The 6,000-nt window shown below is 40.5% G+C and overlaps 1 protein-coding gene across 2 annotated transcripts in view; it reads left to right on the top strand.

The window, feature by feature from the left end:
• Positions 1 to 1,298: 1,298 nt before the first annotated feature.
• Positions 1,299 to 6,000, top strand: part of LOC102236017 — a 231,392-nt gene continuing 226,690 nt past the window's right edge. For both annotated transcript variants that reach the window (XM_023335753.1, XM_023335752.1), the window contains exon 1: positions 1,299 to 1,452. The gene's annotated coding sequence lies outside the window, so the exon portion shown is untranslated. The remainder of the gene's footprint in view (positions 1,453 to 6,000) is intronic.

Raw genomic sequence — 6,000 nt, 5'->3', positions numbered from 1 at the left:
AGAGAGAGAGAGAGAGGTAAGACAAGGGCAAAGGTCACCAAGCTGGGAATCAAACCTGCGACGGCCATGTCGCGGACTGAAGCCTACATTAGATTCAATAATGTTCTTCTACAATGACACAAAGACTTAAATTTCAAACAAAATGTTTAGCTTGTGAATTTAATGTTTAGTTTGTAACTCTATTTACAATCTAAATATTTAGCTCCAATTTAAAAAAAAATGGATTTTGCTAACTAAATATTTAGATTGCTAACTAAATATTTAGCTAATATAACAATTAGCTTGTCGATAAGTGGAAGTGGAATATCAAAATAAAAGGTGGAGTTATAAACCTGCGGATTAGGACAGACCAGAAGCTTCTTAAAGAGACAGAGGTCGATTTCAAAGCGTCAGACTGGAAAGTCAAATTTCTTTTTAATCATATTTGATGCAGCAGTTTTATAACTGAAAGTGACATAGCGCCATTTTATAACCCAATCAAGTAACCATGTGCCAGAAAATACATAATATGGACAATTCAACTGAATTTAACAGAACTTGAAGCTTTGCTAAAAAGAACAAACACACATTTGTCTTGAAGAAGACTTGGCAGCGAAGGTCCCTCAAAGTATTTACTCAGGTGAAGGATTTTGTTGAAAAGCATTCCACCCACCCTCGCTCAAAAAACAAACAAAAACCAATAAAAGTTGTAAAATGACAATGTGAAAAAGTTTCTGCGTGGTGTGATGATATATATTTGTAATATTATAAAGATTAGGACTTGAATGGAAAGCTGATCGAGAGTTAAAAGTTACTTAACTAATTATGGTGAGATGAAATGGGGGGGGAGGCGGAACAAAACTCAGATTTTTCACAGAAACGTGGCCAAATGGAGGCTTCAGAAGCTGCGCCGATGTTTGAAAGAAGATCCTATTGATCATCACGATGGTCACGGACGGTACCGCGTGTGGTAATGAGTCATAATGAACATAATAGGGCACACGTGTTAATCACTTCCGAGAGGGAGATGAGATGGAGAGCCCGACAGAGAACCAGGAGACAAAGCCGAGCGAAGCAGAGGTAGACGCTCAGGAAAGGGGAAAAGCAGGGGAGGGCAGGGAGACTTTTTCATTTTCCTTTTTTTTTTTTTGGAGTCCCGTTATTATTGGTAAAGCTGAGCTGGAGTCAGAGCGAGAGAGGGAAAGAGAGAGAGAGAGAGAGAGAGAGAGAGAGAGAGAGAGAGAGAGAGAGAGAGAGAGAGAGAGAGAGAGAGAGAGAGAGAGAGAGAGAGAGAGAGAGAGAGAGAGAGAGAGATAGAGAGAGAGAGAGAGAGAGAGAGAGAACAGAGAGGAGAGAAAGCCGACGATGACAGCGTTCGTCCTTCTCCGACTCAGTTTTGTGACCGACTGACGGACAGCACCAGCAGCCGAAGAGGAAACTTAAGATAATCACGCCGGGAAACGACACCTGAAGGTATTTTTACCTCCTTTTTAAAAAAATGTTGTAAACCATGATGAACATGTCTGCTTCATATTTTCACCTCGGTCACGCTGAGTGGAGATGAGACCTAGTTTCCCCTCATCATCACCACCATCGTCGCTCGGGTATTTGGGAATCGCCTGTATCTCCCCGTCTGCTCTTTGGCATCCCTGCTTGACACTTTTTTTCTTTTTTTAAAAATCAGGCTTAAATTATTACTAATATTCTTATAAACGAGTCTTTCAAAAAAAAAAAAAAATGATGCTACGTGGATCCGTGGATATAATTTTAGGGAAACGGAAGCGTTAATGGAACAACTCCGTGCGCATTTTTTGCGAGACTCGGCCGTGCCTGAGCTTGCTTTTATTGCTACGAAAAGACAAGAACATAAAAAACAACTAACAATCGAATTAAAGTGCAATATAACTGTATAAAAAATGTAAAGCGGAGCCAATTCTGCGATGGATGATGGTTAATAGGCAGGAGCCCCGTTTGGAAGTCCTTGCTCCAAGACTGAACCTGTCCCCTAACGCACAGCAGCACGCGCTTTAACGTGGGGGACTTTAACCGCCTTGATTAAAAAACACACACACCGGATAGTGATCGATGCTCTGATTGATCACATTGATCCGTTCGTCGTTTCCACCTGATTCGTGCTCCGTTCAGGTGTTGCCCTCGACCGCAAGGTGAAGGAAATGACACCCCCAATTGCCCCCACTCTCTCTCTCTCGAGCAAACTGGACCGGCTCGATATATATATATATATATATATATATATATATATATATATATATATATATATATATATATATATATATATATATATATATATATATATATATATATATATATATTAATTCCTTTTCTCTCTTTCTTTCTTTCTTTTTTTTTTTTTTTACGCGTTCCTGACAGACAGGCGCAGACAGTCCGGAGCGCAAACATTTTACCCGTCCGCTTATGCGCAAATCTGTCTGCTGTCCAGCGTGTCCCCAAAGAGGCTGCCAGGCGCTTAATTGCCAGTGGCGGTACCGACGGGGGGTTGGGGGGCATGTGACGAGGTTTGGGGCAGGGGTGGAGGCCGGTTATACCACTTCACATTACATCACTAAGAGAGCCATCAAGGGAATCATATAAGCCAGAGATGATGTATCTGTAGTAGTAGTATCCTTTATGTAATTTATTCTATTATTTCTATGTTTTATGCATGAATTTAAAAGAACAAAGACCAAACTGTCTGGATTTGCAAAATTAATTAATTAACATAAATATATTTTCTTTTTATAACACTGTGCATCAATTTATTATGCACAACAAGCCTCTGGAGTCACTGGTGCTCCACCAAGGGGACCACCAGTAGTTGCAATGACCACCCTTAGTCAGACTGTCCTGTATGCATATATTTTTTGTATGCATATGTTTAAGGGACAAGCTTTTATATGACAGTTTGATATGTTTGATGATCTTATGCATTAATTTAAGATGGTAAAGGACTAGTATTGTTGCAACACAATAGGGTGTTTTGACATTCGATTGGCACTTAACACATCAAATCAGCCTTGTTAGACTTGTAGTTGACAACAGGAGCTTACCAGAATGCTAGGATGCTGTTGCATTGGACCTAAACTTCACATTCCTCCATATCCCCATTTCTATTAAAGCTCCTGAAATTCTGTGTTGGTGGTTGGTGTTGGTGTGTCGCTACAAGATTATTCCAGCCCCGTTTCACCTGGCCACCCTCTTGCAAAGTTTTCTTGAGGCGCCCCTGCTAATTGCTTCCATTCATTACACAACCTCATAGGTTGGTGATAATAAGTCTTTGGCTTCCTAACCGCTTGTGCTGGCAATGTGCTCGTGCCTTTGCAGATATCACCTATATTTTTTTATTATTATTATTTTTTTCCCCCCGTGCAGAAATGTAATAATGTGTGCGTGTGAGAGACCTTAAGCATCCACTGCCCCTCCTGGGAAATACATTTGCTTGGATTTATGACCTGCCTTCTCAGGTTATATCGATTATTACAGCCTGCTGTGTACCAGCTATATTTTTGTAAGAGCAAGAAAAGTGGGTCTGCCGTATCTATATATAAATTGTGGATGTTGTCGGGAGCACAGCGAGCGTTTGAAACAGTCATCTCTGCAGCTGAGGTCAATTCTCCAATGAAACATCTTTGCTCTTATAGCCCCTTGTTGAACACATTAGGACTAATGTTATACATGAATGGCTCCCACACACACACTCGCGAACACCCCTATGATGGGCCTTAAGCGAGCATAATGGCTCCGTTCGGTGTGAGAAGTGCTTATGTATGTGGAAAGCTCATATAGCAAACATCCCTGGGTGAGAACCGCAATTACATTTGTTTACGTATACAAGTCCATAATTTGCTTCTGAATGTGATGATCTCTGCGTATCAGTTTCTTTGATTGCATTAGCACTTGTTTGTCATCTTTCCCCTGACCAGCAAGGGCATTGTGGGAACTCAATTGGTAGGAAATCAAAAGAGCAAAGCATGCTGCTTTTCTGCTTTGGGACGTGCCAGTCTGCATGTTAGCATTCAATGAATAGCTTTTTACCCAAATGGGACATGGAAAGCAAAAGGGGTGATGCAAAGCCAGGATGAGACGATTAAAAAAAACAACAAAAAAAGGCATTGAGGTATGAGAGGGATGGTGTGATGAAGGGAAGAGAACTCGATGAAAGGTGGACAAGGGTAAGGTTAAAGAGATAAGGAGAAAGAAAAATGAGCAAAGAACAGGAAGAGGAAGAGCAGGTAGATGTGGAAACAGGTTACACAAAGTCTCTGAGTGATGTTGATGATGAAACTGCACAGACATTACAAACTGAAAGGAAAGGTGTTGCTGTTGTAGCATGGGAAAGACAGACTTGGCATAGGTACTGTCAATCTGAAGACAGCTGGGTTGGGAAAGGATGACGGTAGAATGGACATACTGTATGAAAGGGAATGTGATTTGTTTTTTAGCATCTGAGGTCTTTTACAAGGTTCCTAAGCTGGAACCTTGTTGCATCTCTGGGTTATCTGGAAGGGCTATTGAAGTCAACTCTTACCCTATCCACTTGTTTGCCTCTGAGGCAACAAACAACGTAGTAGCAGTTGGTTAGCCTTCTTGTTGTGCGGGTTGATAGTGATGTACCAATGACAGATGGTTTATGTGACGTGCAGAACCCAACACACATTGGCAGCAAAGGAAACCAAGATGGAACGAATCACTGGATGTTACCCAAGAGTAGTGTTGACACTAAAAATCAAACTGATGAGTCATCATGCTTATCATAATGTGAATAGGAGTTGCCGGACACACTTATGTGCAGCAGTCTGTGAACCCCACTGAGTTAACCTGCACACCTTCCCTTGTTACTGTCACTGTTACCTGACTCCATTGTTGAAAGTTCTTGTGTGTGGGAAATAGGCTACCTGGTGGGTGAGGAATAACATCAAAATCAGATAATAAGAGCTTGTCTTCTTCATGAAACTGATGGTTTTAACAAGATCTCTAGAAGCTTACAGTACGAGAACCATTAAAGAGTCCCATCATGCCATTCATATAATTGATAGTCATTTTATTAAGATGCTAAGGGAATTGTTGGAGTGATCAGAGTTTTCCCTGGCTGTTTAAGGTATAGGGTAGGTTAGTGTGGCCCCTACCCTACCTGTTGCTGCACACTTCCAGCAAGCTGCCTGATGAGGCTCTCACCTTGTTTGCAGTGTTGTATAAAGTACTGAAATCTCAGAGTCAAGTAAAAGTACAAGTACCTCTCCAAAATATGACTTTGGTAAAAGTCGAAGTCACTGACTGAAATGTTACTTGAGTAAAAGTCTTAAAGTATCTGAAACTTCTTGTACTTAAGTATGGAAATTACTGTAAAAATGGATGTACTCAAGTAATGTAATGAAAAGTACAAGTAAAAAGTAAAACAAAGCAAATGCAGGTAGAATGACATTTTTTATATTTTGGTAAACTTGTCAAATACACTTAAAATAATGTACCCAACCAAGTGCAGGCAAAATTGAACCTGCTAATAGATATACCTGCAGGCATCATTTAGTTAAGAAAATTAGGTGCTTTACCTATAGCACAAGGTTAACTTAACCTGCTTTACAACTGAACCAGCTTCTTAGTAAACCCTCCGGGACAGAAAATGCAAAGTTTTTGTAAGCCTCAAGTTTTCCCTTCAAGTAAGGTCAGTGCTGAAAATGAGAAAAATAAATGGTACAGAAAATGCGGCCAACATGAAGAAAAAGAGCTGTTACGATTACTCTACTTCACAAATCAGTGAATCAGTCAATAGGTGGTGCACACAACTGGTCATTATGCAAAAAAAAAAAAAACCCCAGAAAACTTTGGAGCGGGGGGGGGGGGGGGATGCTGCCCACTGACGCGGCTCAGGGATTACGTGAAGTAAAAGTGAAAGTCATCAAAAATTTTCATACTCCAGGAAAGTATGAAGTACTCCAAAATATACTTAAGTAAAGTAGTGAAGTATTTTTACTTCGTTACTATACAACACTGCTTGTTTGTCAA

The sequence above is a fragment of the Xiphophorus maculatus genome, chromosome 6 (assembly GCF_002775205.1).
Source record: "Xiphophorus maculatus strain JP 163 A chromosome 6, X_maculatus-5.0-male, whole genome shotgun sequence".
Classification (NCBI taxonomy): domain Eukaryota; kingdom Metazoa; phylum Chordata; class Actinopteri; order Cyprinodontiformes; family Poeciliidae; genus Xiphophorus; species Xiphophorus maculatus.
This window is presented reverse-complemented; position numbering and strand designations above follow the sequence as displayed.